We start from the raw sequence: 25,326 nt of genomic DNA on the forward strand, positions 1-25,326 counted from the left end.
CATATGGCCATGTAGTATGTACAAAGTTGTCCATGATTATCATACATTACAATGTAGTGTGGTATGTTGGACATTCTCCATGTTTATAATACATTACTATGTAGTATGGTATAATGGATGTTCTCCATGTTTATTATACTCTACTATCACAGTGTAGTATGTAGGATGTTCTCCATCTTTATCATACATTACTATCACAGTGTGGAATGTAGGATGTTATCCATGTTTATCATGCATTTCTGTGGTAGTTTGGTATGTCAGATGTTCTCCATGTTTATCGTACATTACTATGTCAGTGTCGAATGTAGGATGTTATCCATGTTTTCATACATTACTGTGGTAGTGTGGTACGTCAGATGTTCTCCATGTTTATCATACATTATTATGTCAGTGTCGAATGTAGGATGTCATCCATGTTTTCATACATTACTGTGGTAGTATGGTATGTCAGATGTTCTCCATGTTTATTACGCATTACTATCACAGTGTGGAATGTAGAATGTTATCCATGTTTATCATACATTACTATCACAGTCTGGTATGTAAGATGCTTATAAACCACTAGTAAAAAAATAAGGCAAAAACAAGAACCATAGCCACAAATCAAAAAAAAAATCTTGCTTTAATACTAATTATTACTATTAAAGCAAGAATTTTTTGGGTATGTAAGATGCTCTCTGTTTTTATCATACATTGCTATGATTTGTATCAGTTTAATTTTTTCAGGTTTTTTGGGCTACTAAAGCCATGACTGAAATGAACTGTGTTCCTAAGTTAGAGTATAATTAAAGTTCATGACATTAGTATAGTTTCAGTCTTTGATATTAGGCAAAAGTGCTCTTGTCAGCTCCTGCAATTAGTCCAGGACTGACTACTTCTGTAATTCTTATGGCATTATCTGCATTGGTAGCATATCTAAATATGACTTTCAACTGTTTTTTATTAGACCCATTACTCCTACTACTATTGGAATTGTCTGGGTATCTTTCTTCAATATTGCTCTCATCTCTGCCTGCAAATCCTGATATTTTATGACTTTGTGTTACTCTGCACGTAAGACACTGTAATCATTAGGTACTGAAGTTTCAGGTCTATATTATATCATCGAAGGCTTAAAAAAAACGAACAATGAATAATCAACACCATGTAAGTGAAAGCTTACAATCTCAAAAGCTCAGAACAGTGATTTTTTTCCAAGGGAAAAAAACTGCTGTTCCAAAGAAAAAAAAAAGAAAAACAAAATTGAAAGAATACATAAAGTGAGGGGCTTTGCCCTTCACACCCCCCTACTTAAATATACCAACTCCGAGATTGCATGAAAATGGCAAAGTAATGGAAGCAGCCAAGCAAATTCTTTCCCTGGGAAATAATTCACTTAAAAGCCGCTTCGCTATTTTGCTTTTTCGTTGTTTTAAGTTCGACCAAGATGCATTCGATAGAGTGCCTCTTCGGTCATCTGATAGGAACCCGAAGTTTCAATGTTTGATGCTACTTTTGGCTTTTTTTCATGGACTACTATATCTGGTTTTCTTCATCTATTACTTGAACTGTTGGTAAAAGGTGATTCCATGTGAAGTACACTTAATTATTTTCTGCAGTGCTTTGTGGTTCATGTTTCCAATGCTTCTCAGCTACTTCTATATTGCAGTGTTTGCACAATCCCCATTTCAACAGTCTTAACACATTATTGTGCCTTTCAGCGTACAGGTCCTCTTCCATGAGTGTATCACACCTAGCAATAAGGGTCTCTATCACTTTGTTGAACTGTTATTTTATCAAATAACTAATCATCAAACCCTAATTCCTGAAGTTCCTATTCATCAAATGACCTAAACATCAAATTTAATGTTTTACTTGGCTAAAACAGCAAACATTAAATATGCTGTCACACAAATTGTAAATAATAAAGTCCAATAACACTGGTATGTGCAGATTCTTTTCTTTATTTTTGCAGTGGAAAAGCCCCCCTGTACCCCACCCCCCACAGCAAATTAAATATACCATCTCCGAGATCATACTACATTGAGGAAAAGAGTAAACTAAAAAAAAATAGTTATGTGTGACTGTTTCCATTTCCTTTCTACAGACTTTGGAAAACAGTGTGCACATAGTCCACTCTCCTGGTCTGCTTCTAGTAACCTTTCATCTTTTGATTTCAACTCACCTCTCCTTAACCATACCTGCTTCAAATGCTGATCGACATGAGATTGTTCCATGAGATCTCTGTACTTGCCACAATATTTATGCCTTTTCCACATTTCTTTCCTTCTCAACTAATCCTTCTCCATATATTCTTTCTTTTCTTTTTTGGAACATTCTGTTGCTCTCTAATTTTTGTCAACTTCTGGATTGGTTTCCATTCCTGCTTAACACCAGAATGCTTCTGCTAAACTAAGCATAGAGGTCATCTTAGACTTCCTCTTGTCATGTTTTACAACTTTCTCTATGTTTGGGTATAATGAGATCATCAGATATGTAAGCAGTCCCATGACTTCAGAGCTGTACATGTAATCAATTTCGAGGAGGCCCATACCTCCTTCAGTGCAGGGAATATATAATCTTGGCATACACTGATTTTTATATATCATTTAATAAGCACAAAGCATTTTTCTTATTCTCCTGACCAAACGATCCAGTACCTTTTGGGGCTACTCATTCACCCCAAAACTGTAAGTTAAAAAAACTGTAAGTTAGAACAGGAAGAGCATATTGGCTTATAGCTTGGACTTTATTTCTATTTCTAGATGTCAAGACTGTTTTCAATATTAGTTTTAGTCTTCCAAATTATTTTTAATGAGTTTTATTTGCATTTGTTCATGTTTTATTGCCGATCATACCTCTCAACCTGGAAACATCAAAAATCTGGACAAGACCCATGAAAATAGGTACAAATCTGTACGCTGATTAACATATAATTTGCATACATAATTACGTAACCCCACCCACTCCAATGGAATTGTGGGATATCAACTTTCAAATGCAAACTGAAGAACAGACAACCAAAATATGGCACCACTGACCCCCTGCAGCCATTCCAATGTCCCATTACCTGGCGATTCTGCCCCATTTACTATAAACACTAATGTGTGCATACTGCTTTACCTCTACAATGATTATTTGGATTTTATTGACATCTGCTAAACAAAGCAATACTGTCTCAATGAAAATAGACTTGGCATTAAAACTTCTCTGCCGTTGAAACTCACATTCATTGAAATAGCATTGAAGCCCACACCACATTCAAAGAAAATGCATCTGGCCAGTGGTGGATAAAGATTACCTTTGGGCCGTTTTCAAATCATTGGCCCCTTGCACACAAAACAAGAAAAATATATGTGTTCTTTTCTTTGATACTCTTTCCTGACTTTATTAAGTTATATTTCTTGTATAATACAACATACTTGTTAGCGCGCATTTTAAATTTATTGCTTGAATATTTTTCCAGTAGGCTGCACTGTAGGCAATGAAGCAAAATGCATGAACCAATAATGACAAAACTGCCCAATTCAGAACATTTCCATCATAAAAGTTTACTTCCATACCCACACTATAAATAGAATGACAGTGGTGTAAGCCATAGGCATCTTGCACAGCTTTTTGCACTTATTTTCAAGTTCATTTTTTTGGGGGGGGGCAAAAGGTCAAAATCCAGGGACACATTTTTAACATTGCTTGTATAATTTTGGAAAGTTGCTAAAATAACATGTTGTTATCACCATGCATGTCACTGGCAAGCCTTGAACCCAGGACCCTGTGCACTACAGTTAGAACAACATACCACTATGCCAAATCAGCAGTTTCCTAAAAAATAGGAAGACTGAAACTTAATGGCTATCATTTAGTGAATTCAGTTTTCACCATAGCTCTCAACCTCTTAGCACAAAAAAAAAAACTGAACAAAGCCAATATGGGGGAATACAAATTCAGTTCTCACTTCTCACTCACCATAGCTCTCAACTCTTAGCACAAAAAACCTGGACAAACAACAAAGCCAATAATGGGGGAATACAAATTATGTTCTCACTTTCCACAAACTGAATTTTCTGTATTTTTACTGTTCACTAGTTTTATCCTCCTGGATAATATATGGAAGGTAGAAGGCAAAGTCAGTGTTGGAAAGCACAACCATACATATGAGTGTTTATTTACTAAGTAATTAAACCTACTTTCACCTTTTCTGAGTATATCTCTCAACTTCTTATCACAAGAAGTCTGGACATACCTAAAATAATGGGAGCAGGTCTAGGAAAAAGAGACGTGTTTTAAATATTGCTCTTATAAACTTATCAAGTTTCTGAATGGCAGGATTTATGTTAGCATGCATTTTCTGAGGGATAGGAAGTCTGAAACTCAAATGTATGTCATTATTTAGTCACATTGATCCTCTGTGATTTGCCAGAAATTCACAAATTTTATGAGGAACAGACCAAAATACGAGACAAAAATCGGAATGTTCTGTGAAAATCTGGATAATTGAGCGGTATGTTTCTGAGTCTAAAACTAAAATTAAGTTTGGTCATTGTCCACCAAAAGGGCATTTAACGTGTGGCATGACAGAGGCCTGCAGTACATGATAACCATTGTATTCCCTGGGAACATAATAAATCAGACCATAACTCAAAATGAGTATAACCCTTTCTGTACAAAACATAGACAAACATGAATGTCCCTTTGCAAACTCATTCAGCTACAAATAAGAAGCATGAGCAGTTCAAACATGCATCTTATTACACAGATTATTTAAACATTTCACAGGATTTTTTAGAAATATTGTTCAGCATTTTTATTGTCTGTGCAGCTGCAACTCAGAAAATTACCTAATAATATGGAATGAGAGTGGAGAGTTTTGTTTTTTCCCACTGCAAGACAATGCTTGCCATCAGCTTCTAGCACCCTTTTGACTACAACAGGACCATTCTCGCCCAAGCAAGATTAGTGGTACTGCAGATGGCACCTGTATTTATCATACTCAAAGTATGGTCTGCTGACTCCTGCAGCATATGTATTGTAGCCTTCAGGGGCCGTGTTGGAGACTCATTTACATAAGAAGAATCAGAGCCTTCAAACACCCTATTTTTTCATGATCCCTGACAGGGCAACAGATGGTGGCTGGACTCTATGGCTTTGAAATCTTCACTGGCACTTTGCTTCTGACCATTCAGCTCGATTGCATTTTATGCCATGAACAAAACCCTGGTCATCTGGTGTTATCATTTATGAACTGTAGCCTTAAGCTGAAAATTGCTGTTTTCACATTTCAAATAACATTTCCATTGTTTTTTATTTATGGTTATTCTTTCCATGACTAAGAAGATGAGTCAGTGTACGGATGGAACAGCAATACTTGTAATTTAGTTTTCTGTGTTATGTGCAAGCACCTTCATAATTCCCTCTGTGATATAGTATATTTTTTTAATAATCCCATGACTGTATTCATGGTGAATTGACAATTCTTGTTCAGTCACCAAAATATATTTATTTTATTGCCGTACGTGATGCATGGACATGCTTTTTTTTTTTTGAGGAAGAATAATTCCATTTCTATTTATTCTTTTTTGGCAGAAGGAATTATGTAATTTCACTGAAATCATTTCAATGAAACCACTATCGTAGAGCAAATGAAAGCCACATTTATTGAAAAAACAAAACACAAAAGTGCCTGTGTACAAATACACACACACACACACACACACACACACACACACACACACACACACACACACACACACACCCCTTCGGTAAATCCAAACCTGGGTCCAAATGTAATGAACGGCTGTTCATGCATAAGCGCTCTGCTGTTCAAAATCCCTGTGAAGTGCTGCTGTTAAAACAAAGGAGCCCTGTAATCCAAAATGAGCACTGTTGTTAATTCTCTACTGTTAAAACGAACGGCCGGCCAAGTTTTCCAAAACGAGTGCTGTTGCTGTTAATTCTCTGCTGTTAAAACGTATAGCCAAGATTTCCAAAACGAGGGCTGTTGCGGTTAATTCCCTGATGTTAAAACGAACGGCCAAGCTTTCCCACTCACATTTGCAACCAGACCAGGAGCCGGAAATGACAACGTGAGCTCTTTGAGCTCAATGCCGTCTGGATGGTAGCCCTGACGGAGCTGACATCATTGCGCACGTGATGACGTCAGCTCCGACAGAGCGGTATTTAAAAAATTTAAAAAAAAATAAATTACTATGACTGGGTGGCCACGGTGGTGCAGCGGTTAGCGTTGTCGCCTCACAACAAGAGGTTCTCTGGTTCGATCCTCGGCTGGGGTGCCTTCTGTGCGGAGTCTGCATGTCCTCCCTGTGGTCATGTGGGTTTCCTTGGGCTGCTCCGGTTTCCTCCCACATCCCAAAGACATGCTGTAGGTGGATTGGACACTCTAAATTGGCCCTAGGCATGAGTGTGTGCATGTGTGTGCCGGGCTGGCAACTCGACACTGTAAAAAAAAATCCACTGCCAATCATGAGCGGACATGTGATCCTGTGGCGACCCCTAACCAGGAAAAAGCCGAAAGAAGAAGAAAAGAAAATTTTAAAAATCGGAAATGAAGGGGTGCCACTCGGGAATCATGGCACCCCTTCATTTGGACCCCAAAACTTGGTAAAAACTGAGTAATTTGGTATGGTTGAGAGGTATGTTGCCGATCCTTCAGCAGTTCTCAAATATTTATACATTCCATCCTGCTCAAGTTCCTTTACATCACATTCCTCTCCCAGATTAATATTTTCTTGGTACTGCAACTTTCCTGCTTCATTACATCTGAGTGATGCCTCCAGGTGTATCTGCAGTTAACTCCTTTGTCGCCTCTAGGTGTCCAATATTGCTTGTTCATATTTGCATCAATAATTCCAAAACAATGCTATGTACAAGGTTTAAAAATATTTCATCTTAAAGCTTACATGATAGCAAACTCAACTGCATTAATATTTGACCTTTGTCTAGTCCAGGTAAATAGACATTCCCAGGATTCAGTAAGCTCTGCATGGCATGCAGGAATAATGCAGGAGCTGTTGGAGGCAATATGGCCACAGATGGATCCAGGAACAAGCTCTCGGGACGTGCATGAGCGCTCCTGCACTATTCCTGCATTGACACATCTCCTGTATGCAAATTACCCCATTTGAGGTGAACTTGCAATCCAGGAAGCTGGCAGCCAGCCATGCAGGACTAGTGTAATCTGTAGAAATGTACTCGGTTAGTAACTGAGTACATTTCTGCAAACTAGAAAATGGAGCCATGACAGCTCCAAATAAAGGGTGTATGTAATGTGTAAAGCACACCAATGGCCAAATATATGGTCATTGGCATGGAAAACAGTTGCAAAAATAAAAAAAATAACTTTTATTTTTTTTTGGCCAATTTTGTCCGTTTAAGCATAGGGCAGTGGCGCGCAAACAGGATCGGCCCGAAAATAAAAAAAAAACCTTGAAAAAAGCATTCTGTCCAAAATCAGAATTTTGTCATTATACTCAATGGTAGGCAGAAGACAACATGGCCAGTGAATAGTGGTTGCTAAAGAGGAAGGCTCAGTGTCAGACTTGTAACTGGGCATTAGCAGGCAATCCTATGCAAATGAGGGGAATGATACTGAATCCCAGATTCCCCCTCATGGCTAGCCTGCACCCAACCATGTAGGTGCAGGAAGGCCATGGTACAAGCCTAAGAGCTAGCTGACATCATAGAGGGGTGTGTCAGGCATACTGTAGGCTTATTGGAGTCTTGTAGCTTGGGTTTGCCCTTAGCTTAGCAGAGCTAAGCAAGGGGGTGTGTCTGAAGCTGCCAAGCACTCTTTACATTGCCTAAGCGGCTGTGCGTGCCGTGCACCGTGTTTTAAAGGAAAAAAAAAAGTAAACCAGGAAATAGCAGCTCCGTGCACATCTGAGCACTGTGTTTGTGTAGTGCGCCTATGGGCTTAAACAGGAAAACAATGGGAAGGGAAAACAGCAGTAAGAAGGTAATCAAGGAGAACTAGTATAGCAGGCAATTGAAAGGTATCAGAATCAGCCAATAACAGAGACAGCAGCCCAGACCACCCCAGCACACTACTATAAACTATGCAAATACCTTTCCTTCTGTTTTTTCCCACAAAATCTACACCACCAGTGTACACAAGCAATGAGATTTTATCAAACAAAAGCAACAAAATGATGAGGGTTGCATTACATCTCATAAATCAACATGTGGAAGAGGCTGAGGGTGGTGAGGATGAGAATTCTGATGACCAACCCACAGTAAGGAGAAGGAGAAAAGTATACAGACCCAGGATAACCTACCAGAGGCTACATGAGCTGGAGATAGTGGAGCGCTATAGGGTGGACAGGGACCTCCTACAGCAAATTGTTGAGCTGTGCCGGCCACACCTCACACACAGTGCCAACAGGGGGGAACCCATCCCAGTGGATACCAAGGTATGTGTATGCCTAAGAATACTAGCCACAGGTACATTCCAAAGGCCAACTGGGGATATCATGGGGATCTCACAGGCATTAGCATCCAGGGTACTCCACCAGTTCCTGGATGCCATGTCAGCACATGCCGGTGAGCACGTATATTTCCACAACAGCTGTGAGGCGTTGACCAGCAATATGCATCCGTTCTACCAATTAGCAGAATACCCTGAGGTAGAGGGTGCTATACACATCAAAATACCACCCGGCGAGTGGGGTAGGGTCTACATCAACAGCAAGGGCTTCCCCTCCATCAACTGCCAGGTCATGTGCAATTCCCAGGGCATTATAATGAATGTGTGTGCTGGCTGCCCTGGAAGCTATCATGACTCCCACATCTGGCATATGACACAGCTGTACCAGAGATTTGCCAGTGGGGACATCCCTTATGGCCACCTAGTGGGGGATGTTGGTTACACACTGGAGCCTTGGCTGATGATACCAATCAGAAATGCAGTCACACCCGAACAAGAACTCCATAATGAGGTACACACACAAACCAGAATCATAATAGAGCATGTGTTTGGGATGCTCAAGTCATGGTTCCAGTGCCTGGACATATCCGGTGGAGCCTTGCAGTACTCACCAGCTACATGAACCCAAATTGTCATCGTATGTGACATGCTACACAATATGATCCTGCGGAAACAGCTGCAGCAGGAACAGCATGGGGCAGGGCCACACAGCGCCCCACCAATGCCGAGGCCTGCACAGGCACAGAGTGACTCGGAGGAGGAACAGCCTGAGCCTGCCTCAGTAGGCAGAAGGAGGCATGCCCAGTATGCCCAGGCATTGGCAAAGAGGCAACGCATAGCACATACACTGACATGGTAGAATCCCAGGGAATAACACCTCTCTCTGACTCGCACATACAGTAAAAGGGATGCCAAACATGACACTACCTGTGCTTAACCATGTATAGGGTGTGTACTATGTGCATCCAACATAGTCATCCCTCCAGCACCATCCTCAGTACTGGCACAGCCACAAGGTAATTCACTGTCCTATCAATTGTTGAATGTAATAGTATGTTTTGTTACTTGTATCGATGGTATGGATGTGAGCATGCAAGGGAAGTGGGTGGCTGAATTGGATGCCAGCAGATAGTAGACACCTATAGTGGCAGCATGAAATCTGGAACAAATATTGGTGTCACTACAGTAGCCAGTACTAGACAAGGTGACAAAACCCATTGCAGGAAATGTGGTGGGCCAAATGTGTATCCATAGGACACACACATGCCAGTCAGGGAGCCTCACATACCCAACAACAGTCTCAGCAAGCAGGACAGGTGCAGACAAACACAAAGAAAGGCTGTGATAAGGCCTCTGATTGATGGCTATGGAGAATAGCCCCATCCAGACCTACATAGGCAGACTACAACAGGTCAGGCAGTGGGATGTTAGTTCTGAAGTGTAAGAAGTCTGAAACTGAAATGTAGGTCAATCAAACCTAAGAACTGTAGTACACTGATATGCCTCTAGTCTGCATGATAGTTCAGAACACAGAATGAAATGGAGTACCTGAAATACCAGTACAATCATAGCAAATGTGTACAGTTGTCAGGTGTGCCCCCCCCCCCCAATCCTATGTAGAAATGTAGTAACATGCATGTGTAGGTATAATAACAGTGGAGCACAGATTACCTGAGCAGGCCAAAGTAGCAGGATAGATTGTAGCACATGTACAATATGCAGGGCTGCGTGTGTTAGGTTGGTGTGTGTTGTATATTGTGTGAGAGTGGTCAGCATGCAGGTATGGTGAGGTTTGTCCTGGTGGCCATTGGCCAGTACTGCCAATGACAGGGCCAAGTTCTCAGAACTGCAGTGTGAAATACAATGCATCCCAGCAAAACACATTCCAGCAGTAAGCCATAGTAAATGTTTCGATGTAATATCTGTCACCATCTGAAAGATGGACATGGCATGCATGTGGGCCCAGACATACAAACAGTACACAGGTGGAAGTACCCCAGACAGACAGTGTATAATATGTTACTGTCAAATGGACACACCTTTGGAATTGTACATACAGGTTAGCAGCACATTAGTTGGGTTTGTAGTATGGAATACCGATGTCGTCTAGCCAAACACTGGCAGACCACAAAGGTTACAGGGATGACATATTGAGAAACTGCTGATGTCCCTGCACAAGCCAGCATAAGTGGAATGCCCCCTGTATATCTGTGAGTCAGATGCAAGTAGCATCCATAGCACACATGCACCCAGCTCACCCCACCATCACCCATAGGTACCTCACAGTTCTTAGCCCTGCTGTTGGGAATGAGTACAATATGACCCCCACCTCTATATGGCAATAGCCACAGAATGCAGCATGCAGAAGAGGTGTCCCATGCAGATGTGTCCCTAGCTGTAAGCAGCACCCTGCCTACATCCACACCACTGGACCAATAATGATAGAAAGTATTGACATTAACACCTTGCACACCTACCCTGTCACCCCAGGGGAATATAGTGGCTTGCAGTCCGGGACTGTAGGAATGACACAATGCAATGGCCTGCTACAGCTGGCCTGCATCACTACCAAATGCCCTACAGTCCTCTGCCAAAGGCCTGTGTCTCACCCGTACTGCCAGTGTATGTTATGCAATGGACCTCCAAATAACAACATAACACAGTCCACAGAACCCAAATGCAAGGCCATGTCAACAAATCCTAGTAACATGTCCACCATATCCTACTGCATGAACTGTGGACCAACACCAAATTACTGCTGGGATGAAGTGATAACTATAGGGAACTTATCAGATAATGTTTGGCAGAGGATAGAATAATAGGGGGGGGGGGTAGGAGCTTGGATGGCATGGAGTATGTGAAGTCTGAAACTCAGCTGTGTGCACATAATATCCCTGCCTGCAAACACAGGAATGGGTGGCTACAAACCTGCTCGTAAACCACAATGTGAAGGGGTAATGTCCAGAAATATGGTAACCTGTATGAATCTGTACAGCTGTGAGGTATGGCCACAGCAGGATATGGCCATACTGTCACGTTGATAGATGTACAAGCTTGGGATCCTCAACCACCACTGTACCAAGGTGCTGAACCATTTACACAGACTCATCAGCAAGTGTCTGCAGCTTCCCCTCCAAAATGGCATGATTGTGCAAGAATATGTAGGCTGCAAACCACAATACTGGACACAGCTGCATTCACCCTGTGGTCCCCAGGAAATTATTGCAAGCAAATATGTATACCTGACAGTAGTTGATGACATAAAGCATCACAGTGTAAAACAGTACATATGTCTGAATATCTCTGCTAACACCAAAACCAGGTAGCAGAAGCAGCACAGACACAATTACCTACAGTAACCCACTATCCTTTGCCCATTTTGACCCCATATTGTCAACCGATCTACAGATATCCCGCAGGAGCAGGTTGCTAGCTGTAGGTGGAGAACACAAAAGTCTGCACTGGAGTACAACCTACCTGGAATGGATTCACATATTCAATACAGAAGGTCATACTGGGCATGCTCCCACAATTAGAGAAACAGAGCCCATGTCTGACAACAAAATACTGAAAGGTCATACTGGGCATGTTCCCACACTTAAAGAAAGGAAGCCCATGTCTGGCATCAACAGTGGACTATACATATCTGACAGTCACAGATGTCTGTGCACACACTCCACATTGCACACCAGTCATGCTTTGCACACACACTGGATAAGAATACACACATATATCCAAAGGCAACACACCATAATAGGCCAAAATTACACATACATAGATGTGTGGAAGAGAGTGACAGACAGTGACAAAGAGCCTCCCATCATGAGGCCTGTCCCACCCAGCACACGTACAATTGGCTAAAACCACATGATGTGCAAATATCAATAGCTGTAGACATTTGCCTCTGGTATCCCTCAGCACTATAGTGTATGTGATGTGTATGATAACAGTGTAACATGACTGTACAAGTCAGTATTCATCTAGCAGTTCTATAAACCTACCTGTGAAATATAAACTTGTGTGTGCCTGAGTGTTGTGTGTCTGCTTCCAGATAATGGTTTATGGCCCATGCACACACATTGCATGCCCTATTGCCCTACTATGGCAAGCCTGCTGATATCATTCACCTTGAAATACACCTTCGGTGAAGGAGTAGCCCGATAAGCTCTGTGGTGTGTGCTATAACTGTGTAATGTTATGGTGTAATGTACAAGTTAGGTAGGTGTTCTAATCCCAGACATGACATTTGTGTGTGTGTGTGTGTGTGTGTGTGTGTGTGTGTGTGTGTGTGTGTGTGTGTGTGTGTGTGTGTGTGTGTGTGTGCAGGGATCAATGCTTTTGTGACCATTCACATTCACTACACTCCCCATTGCCCTATTTTGGCAAGTCTGCTGATGTCATTCACCTTGAAATACAACTTTGGGGAAGGGGTAGCCCTGTAATCTCCATGGGGCCTGCTATGACTGCATAATGCTGTAGTGTGATGTACTAGTTAGGTAGGGGTTCTATTCCCAGACATGGCAACTGTAGAACTGTGTGTGTGTGTGTGTGTGTGTGTGTGTGTGTGTGTGTGTGTGTGTGTGTGTGTGTGTGTGTGTGTGTGTGGTTGTCTGTGTAGGGATCAATGCTTTTGAGGCCATTCACACTCACTACAATATCCATTGCCCTACTTTGGCAGGGCTGCTGATGTCATTCACTTTGAAATACACCTTTGGGGAAGGAGTAGCCCTGTAAGCTCTGTGGTGCATCCTATAACTGTGTAATGCTGTAGTGTGGTGTACTAGTTAGGTAGGAGTTGTAGTCCCAGACATGGCAAACGTAGAACTGTGTATGTTTGTCTGAGTAGGGATCAATGCTTTTGAGGCCATTCACATTCACTACAATTTCCATTGCCCTACTTTGGCAGGGCTGTTGATGTCATTCACTTTGAAATACACCTTTGGGGAAGAAGTAGTCCACTAAGCTCTGTGGTGTATCCTATAACTGCGTAATGCTGTAGTATGACGTACTAGTTAGGTAGGAGTTCTATTCCTAGACATGGCAACTGTAGACATTTGTGTGTTTGTATGTGCAGGGATCAATGCTTTTGAGGCCATTCACACTCACTACAATTTAAATTGCCCTACTTTGGCAGGGCTGCTGATGTCATTCAGTTTGAAATACACCTTTGGGGAAGCCATAGCCCAGTAAGCTCCGTGGCATGAGCTATAACTGTGTAATGCTACAGTGTGGTGTACTATTTAGGGAGGAGTTCTAATCCCAGACACAACAAGTGTGTGTGTAGGGATCAATGCTTTTGTGGCCATTCACAGTCACTACACTCCCATTGCCCTACTTTGGCAAGCCTGCTGATGTCATTCACCTTGAAATACACCTTTGGGGAAGGAGTAGCCCTATAAGCTCAGTGATGCATGCCATGACTGTGTAATGCTGTAGTGTGATATACTAGTTAGGTAGGGGTTCTATTCCCAGACATGGCAACTGTAGAACTTTGTGTGTGTGTGTGTGTGTGTGTGTGTGTGTGTGTGTGTGTGTGTGTGTGTGTGTGTGTGTGTGTGTGTGTGTGGTTGTCTGTGTAGGGATCAATGCTTTTGAGGCCATTCACACTCACTACAATATCCATCGCCCTACTTTGGCAGGGCTGCTGATGTCATTCACTTTGAAATACACCTTTGGGGAAGGAGTATCCCAGTAAGCTCTGTGGTGCATCCTATAACTATGTAATGCTGTAGTGTGATGTACTAGTTAGGTAGGAGTTCTAGTCCCAGACATGGCAGTTGTAGAACTGTGTGTGTGTTTGTCTATGTAGGGATCAATTATTTTGAGGCCATTCACACTCACTACAATTTCTATTGCCCTACTTTGGCATGCCTGCTGATGTCATTCACTCTGAAATACACCTTTGGGGAAGGAGTAGTCCAGTAAGCTCTGTGGAGCATGCAATAGCTGCGTAATGCTGTAGTGTGATGTATTAGTTAGGTAGGAGTTCTATTCGCAAACATGGCAACTGTAAAACTTTGTGTGTGTTTGTCTGTGTAGAGATCAATGCTTTTGAGGTCATTCACACTCACTACAATTTCCATTGCCCTATTTTGGCAGGGTTGCTGAAGTTATTCACTTTGAAATACACCTTTGGGAAAGGAGTAGCCCCGTAAGCTCTGTGGCTCATGCTATAACTGTGTAATGCTATAGTGTGATGTACTAATTAGGGAGGAGCTCTAATCCCAGACATAACAATTGTGAAACTGTGTGTGTGTGTGTGTGTGTGTGTGTGTGTGTGTGTGTGTGTGTGTGTGTGTGTGTGTGTGTGTGTGTGTGTGTGTGTGTGTGTTTGGTTGTGTGTGTAGGGATCAATGCTTTTGTGGCCATTCACAGTCACTAGGCACTCCTAAAAATGGAGAACATCGATATCTGTGCAGTAACAGAGACCTGATCCAAGGCTCCAGAGAGCACCCCTGCAATACCAGGTACAGCTCTCACCACACCTATCGGCCACCAAATGAGGACCAAAACACTAAAGGTGGAAGAGTGTCCATATTCACCAAGGATATTCACACCACCAGGATACTTGCCCAACAGAATGCGTCTGAAATACCCCAGTGCAACTAACACAAGGTAAGACTGCAATCCAAATTGTATAGCTTGCTACAAATCCCCGATCATGCCCCAAGATTCCCACTACACCTTTCTAAACATACTTGGAAATATTATGATACAACCAAACACCCTAATACTGGGTGACTTACACTACCCTGCCATTAAGTGGGAAAACTACTTTTGTACTAACACATGTGCCCAACTATTCTTGGAAGTCATAATTCCCAATGCCATGGATCAAATAACCCATAGTCCCACCAGGGGCTCCAATATCCTAGATCTGGTCATTGCCAACATGGGAAATCAATGCTCCACACCTATGGTCACCCCATCGGTGGTCAGGTCTGCCCATAAGTTAATCACCCTTAACATCCACATCCCTCCTCCACATCCCAGTAAGGAAACCTCCGTAACACACATCTCCAAAGCCAACAGCATGCTACACATATCAGATGTGACTAATGTCATGACACCCATGCAGACAGGAACTGAAAGGATGACTGCTGAATCCTACACTAAGGCACTGCACGAGCACATCCACTCGTGTATTAATCGTACTATCCAATATAGAACCAAGACACTCCCCAGCAAGAAAGGGAAGCAAATGCGGTGGCCCCCTGCCATAAACATACTGTACAACAAAAGGAAGAAACTGTTGCAGAAATGAGGGAATTTCCAGGATGCAAAATACTCTCTTACCAGCCTCAGTAAGAAGCTGAGATCCCTCACAACATCCTCCAAAGCTAGTTACGAACATAATATAGCCAAAGATGCCAAAGACAACTGCAAGCCATTCCATAGCTATGTCAGGAATCTAAATGGCAATGCTCAGATCCTGGCAGATTGATTCAGTGCCAACTGCACCCCCCTCCCACCCCCTAAAGGGCCCATCTCAACACTGGAAGATTGCCAGATTCTGGTAATAACAGCCACCCAGGTAAAAAACAGACTCTCCAGAGCTAAGAAAACAGCATATTTGGGACCAGACAACATCCTGGGCTGTGTACTACATGAACTACAAAATGAACTGTCACCTTAACTACATACCATGTCTAATCATAGCCACACCTCAGGCTTCATGCCCACTGCGTGGCGCACAGCTACAGTTATCCCATTCCACAAGGGGGGATCCACCTTAGATCCTGGGAGCTACAACCCCAGCAGTATGACGTGCCTGATCTGGAAGGCCATGGAATGTATTATCATGGAACTTATAAACAAAGACATTGGCAACCTGCAAACACTGGACCCCACCAAGGTTGAGTTTGTGAAGGGCCGGTCATGTCCCCTGAACCTGACTGACATCTTTGAATCAGTCTCCAGAGCTGTGAATGAGGGTAAGGCAGTTCACACAGCCTATCCGGACCTTGCCAAGGCCTTTGACACCATCCCCCAGTCTGGAATCATAGATAAACATAGCAAGCTGGCCATTAATCCTTACATCACCTGATGGGCTGCCAACCGGTGTACTGACAGAACCCACACTGTAAAAGTAGATGACACCAAATCCAGCCCCAGACAAGTGATAGTTGGAGTACCTAAGGGTTCAGTCCTGGGACCGCTTTTGTTTGGCATCTACTACTCTGAAGTACAGACCAACACTAAGGGACTCTGGCTAACAAAGGTCGCAGATGACTGCACACTGGGAGCCAATACTGAATCCCCACATGAGGTGGATATTCTACAGAAGGGCCTTAGAGAAAGAGATGCTTGGTGCCTGAGCCATGGCTTCAAGCTCAATGCCAAGAAATGTATAGTTATCCCCTTTGGGAAGAGACATGTACCTGTGAATTACCACATAGGTGACAGTACACTAAACACCTAAAGTGTGATAAGAGACTTAGGGACACTGGTGGACAGTGGTCTCATCTTTGATAACCACATTACCACAACAGTCAGGAAATCCACCCATGTGGCCCACCTTATCACTAAGGGCTTTACATCCAGGAAAAAGGAGGCCATTGTCTCACTGTAGTCATCTCTCAGTAGACCCAGTACAGACTACAATGGCATGTTTGGTACGTACCTCACAAGACATCTGCAACAACTAGAAAGGCTGCAGACATACCTCATTAAAAGAATCACAGGCCTAAACTAGATGCCCTATGCTGACCATCTGAAAATCATCCAGCTATACTCTGTCACATATCGTGTACTCAGAAGCAATCTCTACTTAACATACAATGCCATGTCAAACCCAGAACTGTTGGACATGCTACACTTAAAGAAATCCAAATCCCTCACAGCCACATGCTCCAGGGATCCAAACCTTGTCATCACAACGAACAATACATGCTGGAGGGATGTGTTCTTGACCCAGAGACTCCACAGACTCTGGAATAGACTGCCCGTACATGTCAAGTAGAGTGCCTCTTTGGCCCTCTTCAAAAGGATCCTTGACGAATGGATAGGAGATAGGAAATTGACCCCGGGGATCATGTCAGTCACCCTGCTAGACAGGGGTCCAAGGAAGTAAATATTGTGGGAAGACATTGCCAGGGAATTGTCATGGCTAGGCATGTATAGGCCCTAGGGCCAATAGCCTAGTACCAACCTATGAACCTATGACTTACACTTTCCATTGCCCAACCTTGGCAAGCCTGCTGATGTCATTCACTTTGAAATACACATCTGGGGAAGGAGAATCCCAGTAAGCTCCGTGGCACGTGCTATGACTGTGTAATGCTGTAGTGTAATGTACTAGTTTAATAGGAGTTCTAATCCCAGACATGGCAACTGTAAAACTTTCTGTGTGTGTTTGTTTCTCTGTGTAGGGATCAATGCTTTTGAGACCATTCACAGTCACTACAACTTCCATTGCCCTACTTTGACAAGCCTGCTGATGTCATTCACTTTGAAATACACCTTTGGGGAAGGTGTAGCCCGGTAAACTCTGTGGCACATGCTATAACTGCGTAATGCTGTAGTATGATATACTAGTTAGGTAGGAGTTCTAATCCCAGACATGGCAACTGTAAAACTTTGTGTATGTTTGTCTGTGTAGAGATCAATAATTTTGAGGCCATTCACAGTCACTACAACTTCCATTGTCCTACTTTGGCAAGCCTGCTGATGTCATTCACTTTGAAATACATCTTTGGGGAAGGAGTAGCCCAGTAATCTCTGTGGCGTGTGCTATAACTGCATAATGCTGTAGTGTGATGTAGTAGTTGAGTAGAAGTTCTAATCCCAAACATGGAAACTGTGAGACTCGGTGTGTGTGTTTGTCATTAGTATCCTGTGGGAGGTAGCTGTGAGTGTGTAATAACAGGAACAAAACACGATGCTATGCACGTAGGGTATGCATGGCCCAAATATACCAAATCAGCAACAATTGGCCAGCCTAATGTGAACCTAGGCACTGGAAATAAAAAAACACCCAAAAAAAGCTAAATGAAGTACATAGCTTTTTATTTGCAAACCGGTTTTGGCTAAAACACCTTCATCAGTGAAAAATGCCTATGTTACATGTCATAAATCACATAAATATTTATATGCAACCCCAACCAATGGGAAACATAGTATGTTCCCGCTCCTTGTCCTGATTACATATACAATGAGATAAACAAAAAATAAGTAATAAAAATGTTCTAAGCAAAAACAAAGCAAGAAGATAATTCCTAAATAATGATATCATAGTAATTATATAGACAAAATTTATATGTATATAAAAATACATATCTTATTGGTAGTATCATAGTCCACAAATATAAAGAAGCTTGACATAATCAAACAAATAATATAAATGAAATATATAAATGAGGCACGGCATAGAGTCCCATAAACATGGTAAAACACTGGGTTCTTTGTTCTCTCACTTTAAGAACAAAGAAAGTGGGGGAGCCATATATAAACAAATGACTATGTCTGGAGATGAATTGTTGGGCACTTTCCCCTGTGGTCACTGTGGGTCTTGTAAACAGGTTAGCAAACTTAAACAATTTACCAGTAGGAATACTAGCAGAGTGTATGAATCCAAAGTTTTTGGTAACTGTAGCAGTAGCTGGGTGGTCTATTTGGCTACCTGCCAATGTTCAGCTTTTTATGTTGGACAAACCTCCCGGTCCCTTAGAATCCGTATGAATGAATACAAGAGTGATATCATAGGTTCATAGGTTCATAGGTTGGTACTAGGCTATCAGCCCTAGGGCCTATACAAGCCTAGCCATAACAATTCCCTGGCTATTTCTTCCCACATTATTTACTTTCCTGGACCCCTGTCTAGCAGAGCAACTGACGTGATCCCTGGGGTGAATTTCCTTTCTCCCATCCAATCGTCAAGGTTCCTCTTGAAGAGGTCCAAAGAGGCACTCTGCTTGACATGTATGGGCAATCTATTCCAGAGTCTGGGGAGTCTCTGGGTCGGGAACCTATCCCTCCAGCATGTTTTGTTTATTGTGATGGCAAGGTTTAGATCCCTGGAGCGTGTAGCTCTGAGGGATTGGGATTTCTTTAAGTGTAGCATGTCCAACAGCTCTGGGTTTGACATGGCCTTGTATGTTAAGCAGAGATCGCCTCTGAGTAGACGATATGTGACAGAGTATAGCTGGAGTTTTTAAGGTGGTCAGCGAGGGCATCTGCTTTAGGCCTGTGATTCTTTTAGTGAGGTATTTCTGAGGCCTTTCCAGTTGTTGCAGATGTCTTGAGAGGTACATACCAAATGGGGCATTGTATTCTATAATGGGTCTAATGAGGGATGAGTACAGTGGGACAATGACCTCCTTTTTTCTGGATGAAAAGCCCTTCGTGATGAGGTGTGCCACATAGAAGGAATTCCTGACTGTTGTGGCGATGTGGTTATCGAAGGTGAGACCACTGTCCACCTGTGTCTCTAAGTCTCTTATCACACTTTCTGTGTTTAGTGTACTGCCACCTATATGGTAATTCATGGATACATGTTTTTCCCAAAGGGGATAACAATACATTTCTTGGCATTGAGCTTGAGCCCATGGCTCTGACACCAAGCATCTGTTTCTGTAAGGCCCTTTGTAGAGTATCCACATCATTTGGGATTCAATAATGGCTCCCAGTTTGCAGTCAACTGCAAACTTTGTTAGCCAGAGTCCCTTAGTGTTGACCTGTACTTCAGAGAAGTAGATGCCAAACAAGAGCGGCCCCAGGACTGAACCCTGAGGTACTCCACTTGTCACTTGTCTGGAGCTGGATTTGGAGTCGGCTACTTTTACAGTGTGGGTTCTATCAGTAAGCCATTTAGCAACCCATTGGGTGACATAGGGATTAATGCCCAACTTAGTAATTTTATCTATGATTCCAGAGTGGGGGATGGTGTCAAAGGCCTTGGCAAGGTCTAGATAGGCTGTGTGGACCACCTTACCCTTGTCCATGGCTCTGGAGACTGATTCAAAGAAGTCAATCAGGTTCAGGAGACAAGATCGGCCCTTCACAAACCCAAACTGGGTGGGGTCCAGTGTTTGAAGGTTGCCAATGTCTTTGTTTATAAGTTCCATGATAATACGCCCATGGCCTTGCAGATAATGCTTGTCAGACTGATGGGACGGTAGTTTCCGAATCAAGGTGGATCCCCTTGTGGATTGGGATAACTGTAGCTCTGCCACTCAGTGGGCATGAAACCTGAGGTGAGGCTATGATTAAACATGACACTTAGGTGAGGTGCCAGTTCATATTGTAGTTCATGTAGTACACAGCCCGGGATGTCATCTGGTCCCATGGATGCTGTATTCTTGACTTTAGAGAGTGCTACCTGTGTGGCGTTATTACTGGAATTTGGCAATCTTCCGGTATTGAGATGGGCCATTTACGGGGTGAGAGGGGGTGAAGTTGGCACTGAATCGATCTGCCAGGATATTGGCAATATCCTTTGGATCAGTATATTTAATGCCATTCTGTTTTAGCTCAGAGCAGATCTGAGCATTGCCATTTAGATTCTTGACATAGTTATAGAATGCTTTGTGGTTGTCTTTGGAATCTTTGGCAATTTTATTTTCGTAACTAGCTTTGGAGGATTTTATGAGGCATCTCAGTTTCTTACTGAGGCTAGTAAGGGAGTTTTTTGCATCCTGGGATTTTCCTCTTTTCTGCAAAAGTTTCTTCCTTTTGTTGTAAAGTTTGTTTATGGCAGAATTTGTTTGGAAGAAAAAGAATGTATTTTTCAAAAACAAAAAAGGAAACCAATGCTCTTTACAGACATACTCTGAAACATCACAATGCTCAGTTTAGATTTATGATTATCGACAAAATCATTGGAGATAGAAGCAACTCACAAGGATGGCACAGTATTCTCAACCATAAGGAGAAATATTGGATTATTACCCTGGGGGCATTATTTCCCCCAGGCTTAAATGACCATTTGTAAAAAAAAAAATTTCTCACAATGTCTTTCAGTTTATGGGACTCTGTGTCATGCCTCATTTATATATTTCATTTATATTATTCGTTTGATTATGTCAAGCTTCTTTATATTTGTGGACTATGATTTTGTTACATAACATTATGCATATCTATACCATAACACTCTTATCTTGAGATATGGTTTGTTAGATATTTCTTATTTAATAGATGTACTTGTTTAACATATGTATTTATTCACTGTCTTTTGCAATGATAATTTTTTACTTACATTCTGGTTTCCAATTTTTGTTATCTATCTGTGTATCATTGTCAGTTATTTGGATTTCTTACACTTGCATCTTTATATTACTTTTGTTTATACTCAGGGATACAACATCATTTAAGTTATAATGATGTTGGCTATATTATACTTGGTTTCTACCCATATGTATTTTCCAGTACCTTTGGTATGCACTTTGTTAAACCACAGACATTAGGGATGCCTACATTTCAGATTTTTTATTCCTATTTTGATTTTTATTCTTATTACCAATAAGATATGTATTTTTATATACATATACATTTTATGTATATAATTACTATGATATCATTATTTAGGAATTATCTTCTTGCCTTGTTTTTGCTTAGAACATTTTTATTACTTATTTTTTATCTCATTGTATATGTAATCAGGACTAGGAGCGGGAACATACTATATTTCCCATTGGTTGGGGTTGCATATAAATATTTATGTGATTTATGACATGTAATATAGACTTTTTTCACTGATGAAGGCGTTTTAGCCGAAACCGGTTTGCAAATAAAAAGCTATGTACTTCATTTAGCTTTTTTTGGGTGTTTTTTTATTTCCAGTGCCTAGGTTCACATTATGCTGGCCAATTGTTGCTGATTGTGTAATAACAGGACTCATCGTGGAGCGGGTTTTGCAAATGTCTTATATGTTGGGCCTATTATATGTCAATATCCACCTTACAAGGATAACAGATGTCAAACAGCAGAGAGGCTGGGGTAGACAATTCATACCTCTACATGTGACATCATGGCCTGGGGAAAAATATAGGCAACCCCTGTATTACACAGAGAACACTCTCCTCCCATGTCTCATACACAAACACATTTGGCTAGGCAGCAACAACTATGCTGGTAGTTTCCTGCATATTGCCCACATATTGTAACCATGGTGTGATTGCAGAGGACTACAGAGGACATGGCACCCTGTCCCATCCCTGCAATAGGCAAATCAATGCATACAGTGGTCCTTCACAATGTTCCCCACTGGACACCTGTAACAACTGTAGAGTCAGTAAATGTAATCCACAAAGGACATACCATGCCTTATACACATGGTCTGTATGGACAGATGCCACTGACAGCAGTGAATACCTGTATTATGCTGTCAATGTAGGTGCAGGGTCAACCTGGTTTTCATTGCCAGTTCTCACCACATGAGGTCAGGAATGGCACTTCTGATGATAACAATCTGTCTACACAACATGCCCCAGACACCCCAGGTACACTACCACATGTCACAGAACATGCAAGTGGGACTTGTACACATCCCAGACACTGTCCATGTTATGGAATATCGAACACATACATGGCAAGCATTGCACAGCACTGGCCACCCACAATAGTAACCCAGATAAGTGGATGATGAATACAATACCCACCTGTGTGGGCCAATACAGACACTACACCCCTGAGACACACTGCAGACCATTGTCATGTGGCCTGATGCCAAGGTATACCCTTTACCTATCCTTGTACAGCCTTCTGGCACAACCACTACACACCTGTGAAACAATGCACCCATGCGTGTTAGTACTGCCAAACCTGTGTGTGTGTGTGTGTGTGTGTGTGTGTGTGTGTGTGTGGAGTATAATGATTTGGATGCCATTCAAACTCACTACACCTCCCATTGGCCTACTGAAGCATGCCTTCTGATGTCAGACACCTTGACATATCCTTTGCCCATATATCAGCCTGATAACCTCTGCAGTGCATGTGATACCTGCGTATTACTGTAGTGTGGCAAACCAGTTAGTTAGGAAGTCTAATCCTGACCTTGCCAACTGTGATAATGTGTGTGAGTCCCTGAGAGAGTGTGGCTGTGTTGTTCTTGACACCTGTTCTTGCGGACAGGCACATGTACTACACCTACAACACCAAAAAAACTGAACAAACGGTGGAAATCCATAATGTAGCAAGCTTGCAGAACAGAAGGGACACAGTACTCAGGCAGTATAATTCAAGATTTTAATGTGAGCGCTTTTGTCGAGATCAATGTCCCCACTTCTTTAGACAACTTTTACCACATAACTAGCAAGCTTTTTATATGCTTGCCTGTGATTACTTATTATTTAATTACCAATCATTTGCTACTCATAAAACAATTAAAAGAGCTTTCAATTAAGCTAACCTTCTAAAATTTAACAAAATATGATTTGCATATATAAGCCATCAATATAAAACCTTTATTTACAATCTAAATATCACCAAGTTCCTACTTAAAACATTGCATGTATATGTCTACACACTGAAAAATAACACTATATTATCATTTTAGGTTTTCATATTTAAATAACCATTCATTGCTAGCTTTTAGTGGCTGCTTGCCCATCTTGCTAACATATTCTATATATTCGACAATTATCTACGTAATGCCCTAAGCTTCAAAATACACTTAATAGACGTGAACTCATTTAAACCTGGGGGGGAGTAGCAAATGATTGGTAATTAAATAATAAGTAATCACAGGCAAGCATATAAAAAGCTTGCTAGTTATGTGGTAAAAGTTGTCTGAAGAAGTGGGGACATTGATCTCCACGAAAGCGCTCACATTAAAAGTTTGAATTGTACTGCCTGAGTACTGGGTCCCTTCTGTTCTGCTAGCTTGCTACATTTTGGCTTTCCACATGTACTATACCTACCTTATCCCTGCTTTATCACTGTTGCTGATGTCACTCACCATCAAATATACCTTTACACAGCTCCCCCATATGTAAGCTCTGTGGTGCATGCAATAACAGCAAAGAGATGTAATAGCAATACATAGTCATGCAGGGTATGAAACCCCGTACTGGTAAGTGTGTGACACAAACATGCTTAGCTTTTACTCTCCTACCCCCTCCCTGTCTTACTTTGTCTCTGTCTGTCTCTCCCACCCCCTCTCTGGTGGATGTGGAGAAGTACACCTGCTTTGCTTAGGCAGCAGCTTGTGTTTTGTAAGTGATGCTCATGATCAGCTGATGGCCTGTTCACAAATTGAAGTCCCCCACTAGCTGACTGCATGTGGAACAGCTGTGGTAACATTCCCATAGCCAATTGCATGGAAACACACTCCTATAACTAGGAACATCATGTGGGTGTTGGCCTTTTCATTCACTGTGAGCAGGACTTCATGTCAGTGTTTGGCTAACAGCATCAAAGATGATAGTGGGATATACCTCTAACAACATACACTGTGGAGACAGGCCAACAAACAGGAGGGATGTTCCAGACATGACTACAAAATGTAAGTTTTACTCTTCTGCATTTAGAGTAATGTTGGTTTAACAGGGTTTGTTTGGATATGGCTGGTCTACATGATTTAATACCTGTCATGACAGTGTTATGTGTTTGAGGAAACTTCCACCTGTAGGGTTATCTGCAGACTGACCAGTGTTTCGAGTCTTATGTGTTTTGTGTTATTCATAGATTACCTATCTTAGAACTGCAGAAGCATAGTCCGAGGATTGCAGTCAGTACATGGTGACAGCCATGAGAGTTACTGACTTCATATCCCTCATAGGATATATGTCACAACAAACCCTGTTACAACAGTAAATGTATGGGGTTATCACAGCAACATGTCAATATTGGCCCTGTGTTTGTGCCTCCAGCCACAACTCTGTCAACCTGTGTACATATGTCCTGCAGTAAGAGGTGCATATGTTCTGTACACCATTATTTATTGACATCATACCTGATAAGCCAGTGAG

Source organism: Protopterus annectens, chromosome 7.part0 (genome assembly GCF_019279795.1).
Source record: "Protopterus annectens isolate FY-2018-M chromosome 7.part0, PAN1.0, whole genome shotgun sequence".
NCBI lineage: Eukaryota > Metazoa > Chordata > Ceratodontiformes > Protopteridae > Protopterus > Protopterus annectens.